Raw genomic sequence first — 16,685 nt, forward strand, 5'->3', positions numbered from 1 at the left:
GCCTGAGTGCATTTCGTCTCCCTTATACTCGACGTGGTACAGGAATATTGCAATGATTCATGCAAGGGTATCCAATTGTGACTCTTCATCTGTCATTCTAATGGGACAGTCCAAAGGGGGCAGAGACCAGGGAGAAGGTGCCCACCTGCTCCTCTACAGTTTTTTCCTTGCATGTTGCATGCAACTATGTTATCATATGCTTTAATATAGTTTTTGATAGCAAACCCTCCTGAGGGCAGGGCATGAGTGTCTTATTGGTTGGGTCTCAAACCCATTCCGAATTATATTTCCTTATCTTCGCTGTGTGTCTTGGTAATGTCCCACACAAATGTAAAAGAGGTGTGTTCTCCATGATAATGTATCTATTTCATTCATCAATACTTCATTGTTGTTTTATTCGATTCTTTATTTGATCAAATATACCATGCCGTTCAATTAGCAAAGGCACCATCAATCACTGTTTATAAATCCTAATTAGAAAATATTTTAACTGTTCACTTTTTTATTTTGAAAATGTACATAATGATATTCTGTTTGCTCCCTCATTTACACTTTCTATCAAGTTTTATCTTGTTCTTTTATTATCAATATTTTAAGAGTCTCTTCTTTATTTATATATTAATTTCCTTTGCTTTTTTCCTTCCTGATTGACGTCAATCACTTGGTCCAAATTTTCACCAATCATTTTCATTGTTTACTATTGATCTATATTTATTAGTCTAGACACAAAAGATTTTTATAACGCCACATGTCCACTTTTTAAATGCTTACTGCGTTCGCCTTCCTTTACTATCTTAGTAAATGTATCCCTTCTCTGATTCACTCCATTTTGGAGTTTGATTCGCACTCTTCTGCGGGCCTTGTCTCATGAATCGTTAACGACCTTTACTTTAGTGCGTACCCTTCTGTCCCCTTGGAACCAGGAATAGAAGGTATCTATTTTTCTTAATAATCTCCCGAAAAGATCCTGTTGGTTTTTACACCTATTATTTACAACACAATCCCTCCCCATATTTTTGACACCTTTGTTATTCTACTTACATCTCTGACTCGGTTCAAGTCCTCCGGCATCGACTCTCCCTCAATCGACCAGTTCACCGTACATCCATGGGGCAGGTGCGGGGGACCAGACAGGAATTTCATCAAAGGGGGACCTGCTGACCAAACCTTCTTGCATGTGACTCTGCGTGCCGATCTCCACAGGAAGCTCTGCGGTCTTCTAGCTAATGGTGGGAGCAGCCAAGCATCCGGGGGTCTAGATTTGTCCCAGGTTGACTAGACCATAACCATCTGCACGGCTACCAAATGTGTTCTAGCACCTTGAAGCGTTTATTGTGCTAGATGGAAATACAATAATGATCTCAGACCAAATCATCGTCCAGACTCAAGGAATATGGCAAAGTACTGCTTTATTCTTCTTTAATGAAGCAGGGAGAAGTCACAGGCATAGGACTGATGCTTGTTCACTCGCATAGTAGCTTCATTACATAGTGGTCTCATACCCCAATATGGGTTATCTATGAAGACATTTTACGTGGCTAAATACAAAACCTATCAAGGGAAGGGATTGGTTAAGGGAACATATCTACTTATAGACTATATAATGATTAGTGCATCATTGGATACCTCTCATCTGTAGGGCATGACTTGAACTATCTCTACATACATTTAGTACTGATTATAGCAGACTAAACAACCGTGAATTGGTATATGCAACGCTGTATGTTTGGTTCTCCCTCAACCACACTGTTTAGTTGGCATACTATCACAACCTTGGGCATTTGGCTCTTTAGCAGCACGTACATGAAGCAAAACTTAGGCTTTGCATCCCGTCAGACTACTCCATGTTTTCTCAATTAGTCCATCATCTCTCATCGGTCGGCCACAAGCCAAAGTCTTCCGTTTGTAGTTGACCTTGTTGCCTACTCACTGGCCTGGGACATTCAAGGGAGTGTGAGAACATCACTATCTCAACTTGGGTCTGTAATGAATAGCCCTTGTTTTCGGCTTCTGCATCACATTTGAAGCAGCCACAAATGTGTGCATGTCAGCCTTCTATTTACTGCTATTTGATTTATCTATGCAGGGTGCTGTTACGCCTTTTGGCCTATAGAGATTTGGTTACTCTAACTCCTGCCGATTTGCAGACAGGTCCCGTGTCTCTTTCTCCCAATACCACCTCTCTCCCTCTCTCTTTCTCTCTCTCTCTCTCTCTCTCTCTCTCTCTCTCTCTCTCTTTCTCGCCCTCTCTCTCGCCCCCTCTCTTTCTCCCTCCCTCCTTCCCTGTCTCTCTCTCTCTCTCTCTCTCTCAGATCATTGCACCCATTGGGGAACAAAACAAGCATCTGCGGGTTGGCAGATGAGGGAATGGGTCGATGTGGAAACTCAGAAATTACACAACCTACTAAGCCTTATGGGAGACAAGAGCCTAATGTTTAGTGGAAGTGCATCTTAAAATTTGAGACACACAGTCACCAATTTCACCTTCTGTAGTATGTTGGTTGGCAGGCTGAGAAGCACCAAAACCTAACTCTAACATGGTCAGGTGCTATGCACAGTGGCCTGGACCTGTGCCCATTGAGGGCAGCTCCCATTGAGGCATGGCATGGTGTGTGTCTGGAAATTGGTCAGGGCAGAGGCCAGAATCTCTGCTCCTTTTGCCCAGATGTCTACTCTGCTGTCTTCCATAAGCACACATCTCTTCTCCCACAATCGAAAATGAACCCCCTCCCCACCACCAAAAGCCACCACTCATCAGGCTTTGATTAGGCACCAGGCCTTCAGTATCAGCGTGAAGCTGCCACCCTGCACAGAATTCTTCATGATGAAATGAGGATCAGAGGAAAATGCAAGGTGGAGTGTGGATTCCTCAAAACAAATGGGCAGCACTTTCGCCTAAGAAAAGGGGACGGGGAAGTGAGATGGCTGCAGGATGGTGAAGAGTAGTGTGTTGGCAGAGACATAGAGGGGTTTGGAGGTGGGGGTATGATGGACTAGGCTGCAATCAAGAGTTTGCTGTCTCTCTGACCCCTGGGAATGTTTTTACTTGTGCCACGGCTAAATCCTGATACCAAGGCAACGATAGACATGCTTTATTCATCCAAGGTTTAAGGGCTGTCCTCCATGGCTGTCATGAATTATCACATGCACAAGATGTGAGCTATTCACCACAGGGGGCTGGGTGTCCTGGAGCAAGGGAAGGTGGCACCTCACCCATTACCAGCTATTTGAACTACAGAAGAGAGGAAAGGAGGAGAGAGGCTGTTGGACAGTCTCTGTAAAGTATGTGGATAGTTCAATAAAATTGAGCTCATACATCTAGTACTTTTACATAAGTGTGTAAGATGTCTTAGGGAAATGCCTCAGAAGGCAGCATAAAGTAACTCATGCTCACTCCTAAACTAGGCCGCTGCTGTCTTTGCTCTCTGTGGCCACAAAAGCAATGGTCCATTGCCCTCTCTCTGTCTCGTGCTAAACCAGTTAAGAAATGTAAACGGGGGATGTGCAACACAAAGAAGAAGACTGTAGCTCCCAGAAAAGTGAGCAAAACAGTATTTATGTGGCTAGAATCAGCCAATTTGTAAAGGCCTGGGCTACTCTGTAAAACTGTGAAACTGGGTCTAGTGCTGTAGACCCTGACTCTAAGAACTCCTTTTGTCTACACTGCAGAGAGTAGAGACATATAGAGACTAACACGTATGCAACACAAAGAAGATTTCAGCTCCCTGAAAAGTGAGCAAAGCAGCATTTGCGTGGATAGGATCAGCCAATTTGTAAATGCCTGGGCTATTCTGTAAAACTGGGTCTAGGGTTGCAGACCCTGACTCTAAGAACACCTTTTGTCTTCCCTGCAGAGAGTACAGACATATAGAGACTAACACGTATGCAATACAAAGAATATTTCAGCTCCCTGAAAAGTGAGCAAAGCAGCATTTGCGTGGATAGGATCAGCCAATTTGTAAATGCCTGGGCTATTCTGTAAAACTGGGTCTAAGGTTGTAGAGCTGACTCTAAGAACTCCTTTTGTCTACCCTGCCGAGAGTACAGACATATAGAGACCAACACGTATGCAACACAAAGAAGATTTCAGCTCCCCGAAAAGTGAGCAACCAATTTGTAAATGTCTGGGCTACTATGTAAACTGGATCTAGGGTGCAGAATGCGGCCTGTAAGAGCTCCTTTTGTCTACCATGTCTTGTGTACAGACATATATGTAGGCTCACACACACATTTTTCTTTTCTTACTGTGACAGTCACCACCAAAGTGACCTAAAAGTGTCTATGCATTGTGCCTTATGGTATAGCATCTGTGGGCAGAAAGACAGTGCAAACAAAGTACTAGGGTACACTCAGACTCTCGCAGTGCATCACTATCAACCCGTCCAGCATGTAATAGTATATCAATACTGAGGCACCTCTGCCATACTAGTTTGACAATGCAGCATTGAGACACCCTCTGAGCAAATACCGTACAGCTCTATCTACACTTACAACATGTATTTACACACGCATACAGTACCAAGACAACCAAGGAGCTCTCATAATGCGTCTCTAGCTAGGCTTACAGCGAATAATAGTATAACCATATGAAGGCACCCTCATTCCGCCCTACTACGAGGTTCCCTTGCGGGACCCGCAGAGAACATCTGGTCAGACCAGACGTCCTTAGTGGGTCCCGCAAGGGACCAAGGAGCTAATAACGGGCCCGTTATTAACGGGCCCTGATTAGCTCCATCCCCATTCCCATTGAGCCCTATGGGGGCTCAAATGGGAATGGGGATTGGTTTTGTGAATGAGGAATTACCGGGTCCTCCAAGGTTGGAATGACCCAGCAATTCCTCATTCACAGAACCCAGAGCTGGAACCCAGTATGGAAGCAGCCATGCCCTTATTAAGGGCATGGCTGCCTCCATACTTGTAATGAGGCCCCTTGTATAGCGCCTGGTTGCCACTTATGGTGGTCTCGCTGCGCTCGCCTGTGTAAAATGGTGAAACGAGTCATGAAACAACATTGTAAAAGTCCCTAATAAAAATAATAAGAGGATGGAGCACAGTAGCCGTTACATTATCTGCATCCAAGAATACATTCCTGATCATCTCCAGAAGGGCTTCTCCAGAGATACCAAGGAAGCACACACAACATTGATTTCCAAGAAGCTTACGCAATGCCTCAGCCTGTGGCGTTTCCTTCTAGGCCACACAACACCATGTTGGCACTGATGCCCCTACAGGCAGGCCTACAGAAACTCTTGAAAAGCAGACTGCATGTATCTAGCTGCATCTATCTGATTTCAATATGTAAAGAGAAAGTGCAGTAGATGATTGGGCATCTGCCAGCTAAACCTTCACACTGAATCTGTTGGTTTTCTCGATGACCATCAGTCTGGCTTCAGAGCGGCCAAAAACACGGAAACTGCTCTCCTGAACATCATGCTCTCTAACCTTGATTCAAACCTTCCTTCTGTCATTATTCTCCTCAATCTTTCTTTTTCTTTTGATACGGTCAGCCATGCCAAATTGCTCAATTGCTTGCGTGATAACCTGGGTAGCACTGATCAGGCCCTGGCCTGGCTGACCTCCTTTCTCACTGATCGACACTCTGAGGTCCAGCTGGGGTTCTTCATCCCTTCTATCTCTCGCTCTACCTATGGTGACCCCCAGGGGTCTCACCTTACTCCCTGGGTGTTCAACCAATACCTGGCACCTCTTGTACACCGCATTGCTGCTCTCTGATCCAACTTTCAGTGTTATGTGGATGAAACCCAGCTCTCTTTCAGGCTCCCCTTGGCTGCCTCTACTCCTTCTCTCATTCCAGACTGTCTGTCCGCAATTCAGGAGTGGTGTGCTGCCAATGATCTCTGCCTTAATGCCAGTAACACGGAGATCCTCTTCATCTCCGTGTTACTGGCATTACACCAACTCCCTCCTTTCCTCTCTCTCTCTCTTTCTCTCTCTCTCATTCTCTGGCCGCCCAACCTGGACCCGCTTCCTGCTCCTACCTGTGAGGCTAAGAACCTTGGGGTCATCTTCGACTCCACCCTCTCCTTCTCGCCTCACATCTCCGACGTCGCTAAGAAGTCAAACAATAGGTACTCTTCCTTTCCTCACTTTCCCCCAGAAGCTCCCTGTCTCCAGAGCCCTGGTCCTCTCTAGGCTGGACTACTGCGACAGCCTCTTTCTAAATCTTCCTGCCTCTACTCTCCGTCCTCTCCAACCTATCGAGAAAAGGACTGCAAGACTTTTCCTAGGCCTCAAGCCCAGGGATCGTATCTCTCCAGCTCTGAAATCTCTTCATTGGCTCCCAGTGGTGGCAAGGATCAAGTACCATACCCTCTGCATTGTTCAAAAGGCTTTCTGGGGCCTGGGACCGCACAACCTCCAACTCTCTCTTCCTAAACATCTCCCTTCGTGAGCTCTCCGCTCATCCACCTCCAACTCTCTGAGGGTCAGTCGCTTTTCTAAGCAGAGAGTTCTGGCAAATCTTTTTCTTCGGCTGGGGCCTCCCTCTGGAACAGCGTCCCTTCCTCTCTCAAACTTGAGCAGAGCCGCCTCCAGTTCCGGAAGCAACTCAAGACCTTCCTCTTCACTTCCAATTTCTCTCTTCCTCTCCTCTGCTGATGACCTGTCTGCTGCATGCACTAGCCAACTGGCCACCCTCGGAACTCGGGCCCAGCTCCATGCCTGTCCAGTTGCACCTTGCACTGCCTCTTGGCTCCCCCAGAACTTTTGTTCTGTATATGTAACCCTCAGTTCCTTCTCTTTGCACTTATGGGGCTCCCTTTGGCTGCACTTCTGATTACCTGCATTGAGTCACCCGCTGGCTGCACCTTGGATTACCTGCACTTCTCTGTGCACTTGTGCAATCTGAATGACACAAGGCCTAGTAAAATCGTTGTTTTGTCTTCTCTGTTTCCCACTCCTTGTCTTGTTGCGCCTAGAAACACTTGTGTATAGGCGTATATCATATAAAAAATGGTGATGCTGAGCCTTTTAGGCCAGTATGGAGCACCGTATAGCACACCCTACATATCTGTGGTGACCAGGTTGCCCCTGTCCCAGGGACACTGTGCCTAGAGCCATGTCTTTACTTTCAAACATCATTGGTATCAGATATTCGTGTGCAAGTTGCTCGATTTGCAGTCAGTGGTATTCAAACTTTTTCATACTGAGCCCCCTTCTTGATTAAAACTATTGTTTCTGGGCCGCCATACCTAGGAGTTGGCCCTCCTAAGGGGACAAAACGACATCCAAGGGGGGGCCCAGTCTATTTAAAATATAAGCACATTTTTGACTGCTTATATTTTCTATTAAAAGCAGTCATCCTAAACCTTTTTTTTATGTTAAAACAGTAATCTTAATCCCTTTTTAAACCCTTTTTAAAACATCCTTCAAGGGGGCCAGTCAGATAGTAGAGCGAGCGCTCTTCTGACATCTGTTCACAGCCTGCTGAAGTAAGTTTAAATTCCGCCTGTGGCAACTCAGCCTTCCATCCTTCCAAGGTCGATAAATTGAGCACCACGTAGTGGGATAATAATATCAACATTTATTTCGGTGCTTACATACATGCGGGTTTGTAGCCATAGCTCTCAACCATTTATGTCGCAAAGGCGGGTGAAAACACCCGATTTTATTTTTGGCGGGTGAGAGGCCCATTGAAACGAATAGGCGTGAAGTTGGCTTGGCGGGTGAGTCAGCTGTTTACAAGGCGGGTGACACCCGCCAAAAGCGTGTGAGTTGAGAGCTATGTTTGTAGCACTGCGTTAAAAACTGTAATTCCCAGAATCCTTTAGTTTGATCAATGAAAACGTGGCGTGGACAATGTGCCGCCAGGCAACAGAGTCAGCTGTAGACCCAATTTAGCTGTAATTTGCCCTTTTCCCTAAAACCTTACATACTTCTGGGCTCGTTATTAATTCCTCATCTGAACATATGAGTAACTTTAGTGCAAATGAACTGGCAAACAAATTCCCAATTTTTTCTACAGCAACCTCGCCCTCTTGCGTGTTCTTAAATGTTGGCATGTCACCCACTGCTAGGGTGACCAGACGTCTGGTTTTTCCAGGACTGTCCCGTTATTTGGTACTCTGTCCCCCTTTCTCAAGATTATGTTCCCATTGGAAACTGCATTGGTCCCGGTTTTTTGTAGTAGGTCTTCATAACGAATGCACAATCTCGCGCACAAGAAATACTGCCTTTTACAATTTAAGAAAGTGTTTGTTTGCGATACTTTAATTATCATATGTTTCTTTGAACAGTAACATTTAAATCCCCTTCTCCTCCAAACGCTTCTAAAGTGCAGTACCTTGACAGCCACTTTCAAGAATTAGTCCTACTTTGATGTTACTTGCCCTGTCCCAGTTTTTTATATGTTTAAATCTGGGCAACCTACCCACTAGTGGCCCAACTGTGGCGACTTGCTGCGCCAGCATGAAATCTCTCTCTTGCCCGCCTCCCCCCCCCCCCCCCCCCCCACGCACAGGCCTTGCCTGCTTCCCTGGAAGGTCCCAGGCCGTGTGTTTCTAGAAGGAATGCTTTCAAGGGAGCACAGTGTCACCTGTCTGTTTGCAGAAACAAGCTGGGCTTTTATTTTGCTCGCATTCCCCAAAGTTCACCGCTTTAAAGCGTTTTGTGGCAGCAATCCGGTGAACCTTTTAAGTGGAAAATAGATGGAGGAGCCTGGTTGCGTCTCTGGGCGAGTATTAATCACAAAACGACCTATAATTCAGCGGCAGAAGTGCTTTGTTATGTCAGTGTGACCCGGCGTTCCCTCTGCATCTTTTTTAAAAGACCAACATTTGTTCAGTGCACAAAATCCGTGAGTGCTAGGCCCGTGCTCTACCGCTCAATTAGTAAACATGCCAGGGGACGCGCCAGTTATTCATAGTGCAGGGGCCCGGCCTCCTTTTCGGAAAGGAGCCATTTTTTCCCTGCTGAAATGAGATGATGGATAATCTGGGAGTGCGTGGGCGGTCTCGGGTGATATTAATCATCCCCCTGCGCTAATGGTAATCATGCGTTCCATCATCTGCAGATGCCGCGGATCACCTTCCTCCGCTGCAGAGGGTACGCAGGCTTAGGGATCACGTGATTCGGAGCGTCACGCTACGTGAATACATGTTCTTTTTCCTCTTGCGTTTCCCTTTGTATGTCCACACCTCAAGGTGTCTGGTGTATTCATACCAACCCTTGTTCCTGGCAGACTGGATTCACATTCTGGATTATTTATTTAGTGAATGTTATTGTTGCATGCCCCTTCTGTGGCTCGTGTAGTGTCACGTGTGTGCTAACACTAGGGTGACCACATTTAAAAAGTAAAAAATTGGGTCAGGATAACTAATATGAACGTAGGACTAACTCTAGAAAGTGACTGTCAAGTCACTACACTTAAGTCGCGTTTGGAGGAGGAAAGGCATAGCTCTCAACTCACACGCTTTTGGCGGGTGTCATCCGCCTTGAAAGCAGGTGAATCACCCGCCAAATCCCTCATACGCCCATTTCCTTCTATAGGCCTCTCGCCCGCCAAAAAGAAAATCGGGTGTTTTCACCCGCCTTGGTGACAAAAAAGGTTGGGCGCTATGGGAAAGGAGTGTAAGTGTTACTGTTCAAAGAAACACACATAATGATTTAGCACACACTTTAACGATATCTTAAGTTCTAAAATGCAGCATTTCTTCTGTTCGAGATTCTATGGCACGACAAGGGAGCTCATATTATGCTTTCAATCTTTACTACTGACAAAATAGCAGCAAAGAAAAAACTTTGTTTAAACAGTAACTTTTTTTCTTTTTAAAACAGAAAAACACATAAACCATAAGCACACAGTGCAGTAACCCAGTCCAAGATGGAGGCACAGAACCAGCCCCTCAACCAATGAGGATGAACCCACCCCCATAAATGTCCTTTACTCTAACAGCAACTCCTCTTTCTTTGCTGCTGACGCACAAGATAAGTCCTTTCGTTACACGCTCTTCCTTTCTGTGAAGGGAGTGTTTCTTGTTACATTGTTTCTGTGCTTTATTGTATCTAGTATAGTTATACATTACGTTTGTTCATTTGAATGTTGATAATTCCATTTGTTGTGCCGCTCGGCGTGAGGCGTTCTCCCCGCCTCAGTCACACCCTGAGGCGGTGTTTTTTCTCTGTTCCTCCCGCCCTCCTCCACCCCTCGACGAAATTAGCTTTCGCCTGCTCCGCAAACAGTGTTCTTTTTTAGAACAGTGCTACTCGCGCCTCCCTCCCCTTACTTTTGCTTGCCTGCTCGGCGTGTGTGGATTCTATTTGTTTATTACAACCGCTTCCCTGGTGAAGAGCGGTGTGCTCTGATTCATAAATAAGGAATTTTCCTTTTGTTTGCCTGCTCGGCGTGTTTAATGAATAACTGCCTCAGGCAGTTAATTTGTATTATACAAGTTTTGCGTTGCTCACGCGAGTTTGCGGGATATTATTCCCGGGTTTATTGACTCTCTGCGTTTTCCCTGCTTGGTCCTGATTCTACCTGGGGTAGTTGGTTTACTTATATATATTTTAAAATATATATTTATACATACAATTCCTCATAATTTAAGTGGGGGTGTTTTGTTAGGCCTGCTGGGTTCTCTGTTGGTTGGTGCCACTTGAGTATGTTTTTTCCTGTTTCATTCAATTGTCATTGTTTTAACAAAGCAGTCCAATAAAGGGGTAGAGGGGCTTCCCTCAGTAGATGCCAGTACCCAGGTTAGGGCGGCTTCGAAGAAAAGTAACAGGCCCAGTGAGGATTTAGGAATGAGGGGGCTGGGGGAGGCTTACCTGGTCCCACCCACCGTCGGTTTCCAGGGCTATAAAGGATTCCATGGATTCAGCGCTGTTGAATCTAAATTCAAGCTTAGCGTCAGCTTTTGATCGGCTAATTAATAAAATTGCCGACTTCCATCCTAGTCCAGTTCAGGGACCTACTACAGCACCCAGAAAGTGCACAAATAAAACAAAGCATTTGCAAGGGCAACTCAGCCCAGTTCAGAGTTCTCCCTCTTCCCCTGATTCCCCGATTCGAGCATTAAAACGTAAGTTTGGTGAGGGCGTTGCTCAGTCTTCAGTCCCAATTAGGTTGACCTCTACATCTTTGTCATCTACTGAGTCTTCTGAAGATTCAGACTCTCCGCCCAAGAGGAGAAAAAGAAAGGTTTCATCTGTGGTATGTCCCAGACTCCCAAGGAGCAATTGTTATAAGACAGTGGAGCTCCGTTTTTTGATCCCTCTCTCATTCAGCACCCTAGATCAGCTGAATGGCGCCCTTCGGATGCAGTCTTCTCTTTCCTCCACCATGGGGTTAGGAAGGCTCTTCCTAGTGAGGACAGGAATAAACTACGTTCAGAATGTCCACGTCCCGTTATTCCTGACAAGGTGGCAATGACTCCCGCTATTGATCAATCCATGGTGGCTTTTTTGTCCCAGAGGGGTAAAGACCCAAAGAAGGGAGTTGATGGCGCACTTAAGAGTTGTCAAGATAAACTTTTGGACATGTTGGGGCCCTTGACCCAAATATTTGAACTGGCAGAAGATGCGGCCATGAATGAATCACAAATAGATGTAGAAGCGCTCAGGGGCTGGGTGCAGCGGTCTGTTTGCCTGCTCGGCAATGCTAATTCCAGTATTGCTAAGGAGAGGCGCAAAGCGCTCCTCAGACGTATAGATCCCAAATTACAGGATATGGCGGATGGCGAGGCCGGTCCCAAAGCTCAAGGAAACCTTTTTGGGGATAAATTCATCAAGGACCTTTCTGCTTATGTCCATACCTTTACGGCATTGGACAAGGCTCAAGCAAACATCAGAAAGGTTTTTGCACCTCAAATTTTCGAGAAGGAAGAGCCCGCTCTTCTGGCCTCTCCTATTTCAGGGGCTCTACCCGACCACAACAATATGCCTCTAGGGGGGCCCATCATTCTTCCTCTGCTCGAGGAGCGCAGACGACCTTATACCCCAGAGAGGAACTCAATGGAGGGGTCAGAATGGCAGAGGTGCAGGTAGAGCGAGATCCCCTCCAGGTATTGGCCCTCATTACAATACGGCGCTAAACCATGGCGCTATTAGCACCATGGTTGGTGCCGGTATCGTAACGTGTCCGCCATGGTGAAATGGGGAAATACCGCCCCATTCCAAGGTTGGCGGGGCGGTATTTCCCCATTTCCCCATGGCCCTTCCCCATTCCCATTTTGGCCCTATAGGGCATAATGGGAATGGCGAAGGCACTAAGTACGGTACCTCAAGTTGCGCTACCATACTTACTGCGAAGGTCCCTTTGCGGGTCCCTACTTTAACCGCTGGTCTAGACCAGTCGTTAAGGTCGGGTCCCACAAAGGGACCTCGTAATTAGGCGCTAATGGGTTAACGGCGCCGCAGCCTTTTACGGCGCCGTTAACCCATTAGCGCCAGGGTCGTAATGAGGCCCATTGTCTCGTCTCGTAAATGTTTGTTCTCACAAAGGTTTGGGGGGCAGGTTGGTATGATTTCTTCATCATTGGAAAAGGCTCACTTCAGATCCTTGGGTGTTACAGACTGTGCGGGGATTTCAGATAGATTTCTACTCCCCTCCATGTCAACTATCGCCGCCTCCACCTCTTGTGTTCAATCAAGAGAAGCAGAAGCTGGTGGGCGCGGAGATTCAAGAGCTGGTGTTCAAAGGTGCGGTAGTCCTGTCCACATTCAAGGCTTCTCAATTCCTCAGCACAATTTTTCTGGTTCTGAAACCCAAAGAAGGGTTTCGCCCTGTGATAAATCTCAGAGCCCTCAACTCATTTGTAGTTTACCATCATTTCAAAATGGAGGGCATTCATCTTCTGAGGGATACGCTGCTTCCAGGGATTGGATGGTCAAGTTAGATCTCAAAGATGCGTATCTGGTAGTCCCTGTTTTTCCCCCTCATCAGGAGTTTCAGCAGTTCCTTTGAGGGGGATCATCTTTGGCAGTTTGCTTCTCTCCCGTTCGGCCTATCATCAGCTCCATGGTGTTTCACCAAACTGATGAAGCCAGTCATGGCTTTCCTCAGGTGAAAGGGGATCAGGAGTATAATTTACCTGGACAAAATTCTTCTCCTAGCCCAGGATCTCCGGGTTCTACAAGTTCAATTGGATCTGACAATTTCCCTTTTGCAGGATCTAGGATTTGTTCTAAATGCCAAAAAGTCCATATTTTGTCCTACTCAATGTATCCAATTTCTGGGCTTCAATATCGATTCAAAGCAGTGCATCCTTCTTCTCCCAGACTCCAGGCTCTTGAGAATTCCGAAAGAAATTCGCCTCATCCTGAGGCTGGGGATTGTGTCCCTTCGGCAGTTAGCAAGGGTAGTGGGAATGTTGTCCGACTCCATTCAAGCTATATTTCCGGCGCCTCTTCATTACAGGGCTCTTCAACGTTTCAAAGGAAGACATTTGCACAAGAGTCTGTCTAATGCTCAGAAGGTGAAGCTGGACCGGAGGCTCGATTGGAGCTTCTTTGGTGGCTCAAACATATGAACGCCTGGAATGGCAGAGCGATCTTTGGGCCCTCTTCAGATGTAGTTCTCGAGTCAGATGCCAGCAGAGCTGGTTGGGGGGCCAGGATAGGCCAGATTTCCATGGGAGGGAACTGGTCAGAACAAGAGAGTCTTCTTCACATAAATTGCCTAGAATTACTCGCAGGTTCCTTTGCGGTCAAGAGCCTTCTCAAAGATTAGGAGAATCGCTGTGCCCTCCTTCGGATGGACAATGTTTCAACGGTTCGTTATATTAATCACCTTGGGGGGACCTGCTTGAAGGACCTAGCGGACTTGGCAAGGGAGTTCTGGCATTTTTGCCTGGACAGAAACTTTCTGCTTCTAACATAGTATCTTCCGGGGATAAGCAATTCAGTGGCAGACTGAAACTCCCGTTACCTTCAGGACAGTAGCGATTGGATGCTGGACAAGAGTATATTCGCATTGATTCAGTGTCTTTGGGGTCCCATTCACATAGACCTTTTTGCCTCCTGTCTCAACTGCCAGGTCCCTCGGTTTTACAGCTGGAGACCGGACCCCCAGGCTTTAGTGACCGATGCGTTCCTCCAGGACTGGTCAGATCCTCTCCCTTATGCTTTTCCTCCTTTTTCCAAGATAGCCAGGACTCTGGTACAGCTGCGCAGACAGTGCGCTACTTTGATAATAGTGACCCCGTTCTGGCCTTCTCAGGTTTGGTTTCCCTCTCTCCTAGAGTTGGCCGTGGACTTTCCTCGCCTCCTTCCTCTTCTTCCCCAGCTCCTGACGGACCCGTCGGGTCATCCTCACAGCCTGGTTCTTCAGGGACATCTTTCCCTTCTGGTTTGGAAGATTTCAGCTCTTCGTGGTGCTTCAGAGGCCTTTCGCAAGACTCTATTAGTGTCATCAAGGGTTCCTGGGCAGCCTCCACCTAGACAGGGTATTCATCAGTATGGGGCCGCTGGGTTAGCTGGTGTTTGGCTAGACACCTCAATCCCATTTTTGCTCCTCCAGTAGACACAGTAAACATTTTAGTGGAATTGTTTAAAGAAGGCAAAGCCTATCAAACAATTAATGGGTTTAGATCAGCGATATAAGCTGGCCATGTTCTGGTTAAAGGGGAGCCAGTTGGTAAACATTTCGTGGTCAGGAAAGCTCTGAAGTCAATTAGAGTCAAGGTCCCTCCTAAACCAGGTATTCTGTTCTCTGAGATGTTAATAAGGTTTTGACTTTATTTATAGCGTGGCCTCATAATCAGGAATTGTCCCTTCAACAACTTTTTTCAAAGTTAGCAATGCTGTTATGTCTTGTCGCCATAAAAAGAGTATCTGATATTAAGGCTCTTGATGTGGACAACAAGATCTTCTCTCCTCAGGGAGTTACCTTTTTTGTGACTAAAAGAACTAAATGTATGATTTCCTCTGTTTCTTATCCGGCGTTTCCTGAGAATAGTAAATTATGTGTTGGTCAATGTTTGAAATGTTTTTAAGCTAGAACTGTGGGTTTTTGACCGTAAACCTTATAAGGCAGTGTCCTCAGCTACTCTGGCTAGGTGGGTTAAATGGGTGATGGAAGAAGCTGGTATTGACATTTCTTCCTTTGGAGCTCATTCAGTTAGAGGTGCCATGGCGTCTAAGGCGGCTCTCCTTGGGGGGGGGGTTGGAGCAGATCCTAAAAGCAGCTGATTGGTCCAAGGAATCTACTTTTTAGACGTTTTATCATAAACGGATGATCGTGTGGTTTTCAATGTAATGCAAGGGCTTTAAACTTGCATAATATGAGCCTCCTTGTCGTGCCATAGAATACCTAATCCCTCGCACTATTGTGAGTGGGGGTTTAGATTCTATTAAAGACAAGAAGGCGAGTATTATCCCGCCCGCCTACCCACCCAGTGCTAACATTTGTCTCGTTTTTCAGCTTCAGTTGATCTCCTGGGAATACTGGATCAGTGCAAGGTCTTCGGAGTCTGCGCCCTGAGGATTTAGCTGAACTGTTCTTTAATTGGACTATGGACCTTTTATGTTTCGCTGTTTAAGGTGTCATTTGCAGCTTCAGAAGAGGAGTTGCTGTTAGAGTAAAGGACATTTATGGGGGTGGGTTCATTCTCATTGGTTGAGGGGCTGGTTCTGTGCCTCCATCTTGGACTGGGTTCCTGCATTGTGCACTTATGGTTTATGTGTTTTTCTGTTTTAAAAAGAAAAAAGTTACTGTTTAAACAAAGTTTTTTCTTTGCTGCTATTTTGTCAGTAGTAAAGATTGAAAGCATAATACTCGCCTCCTTGTCTTCAATGGAATCTAAACCCCCACTCACGATAGTGCGGGGGATTAGGTATTGTGTATTCCTGCCTGCCGGCTTTGAAGACCTACTACAAAAACCCGGGACCACTGCAGTTTCCAATGTGAACATAATCTTGAAAAGGGAGGACAGAACACTAAATACCAGGACAGTCGCGGCAAAACAGGGACGTTTGGTCACTCTAGCTAACCAGTGGTCGAAATGAGCAGGAGCGGTCGGGAGCGGTGCTCCTCTACTTTTTTAAATTACCTTTCACAGCTCCTATACTTTTATTATAAAAATAAACTGTTCCGGAACGGTTTCGTTTTAATACAAAAATTGTAGTAAGAAGTTGAAACTTGCACTTTCAGTGCACTGCTGAACGTTCCCTTAAACAGCAGATGCAAGTGTTTGGGGGGGTGTATTGTGTGTGGGAGGGGACGTGGTGATGGGGTTTGTGGGGAGTGGGTGCAGGCAGCAGGGAACATAGTTCCACTACTTCTTTTCGTACACTTCGACCACTGTAGCTAACACATGACACACCACGTCATCAACTCAATAAAAGGGGCGCATAGCTTCCCATTCGCCAGTTACCCATCAAAGTCACGGACTCCTGCGTCTATGTGTAGCAAGTATGCAGGAGGGGGTCCGGCCATACCGGGCCCCATAATATTGGCTATAATGTCCGAGGCAGCTTGTATGCAGTCCGGTCACACTGGGCATGCTTTGAAGAGTGCCCGTCAGACAGAGATCTCATGTCCATTGTCAGATCTGGTCCAACGACCAACAGCAAGGCTGACGAGGTCCTGCGGTGCACAGGCGTCTGCCACTGGAGTCCTTAGTTTGTGCCTCTATGCACCATCCAAAGTGTGTCAGGGGCAATCCTGAAAACTGCCGGTCAGCCGACGAAGACCGCTCACACTGCCGGAGAGGAAGGAAGTGATGCTA

The 16,685-nt window shown here is 46.4% G+C and overlaps 1 long non-coding RNA gene across 1 annotated transcript in view; it reads left to right on the forward strand.

Annotated features, from left to right (window-relative positions):
- LOC138504511 (uncharacterized) overlaps positions 1-16,120 on the forward strand; it is an 806,190-nt gene extending 790,070 nt beyond the window's left edge. Inside the window, exon 7 of the long non-coding RNA XR_011279850.1 lies at positions 15,380-16,120. This is a non-coding gene — a long non-coding RNA (uncharacterized lncRNA). The remainder of the gene's footprint in view (positions 1-15,379) is intronic.
- Positions 16,121-16,685: the final 565 nt, after the last annotated feature.

This window comes from Ambystoma mexicanum, chromosome 11, assembly GCF_040938575.1.
Source record: "Ambystoma mexicanum isolate Mex_15411 chromosome 11, UKY_AmexF1_1, whole genome shotgun sequence".
Classification (NCBI taxonomy): domain Eukaryota; kingdom Metazoa; phylum Chordata; class Amphibia; order Caudata; family Ambystomatidae; genus Ambystoma; species Ambystoma mexicanum.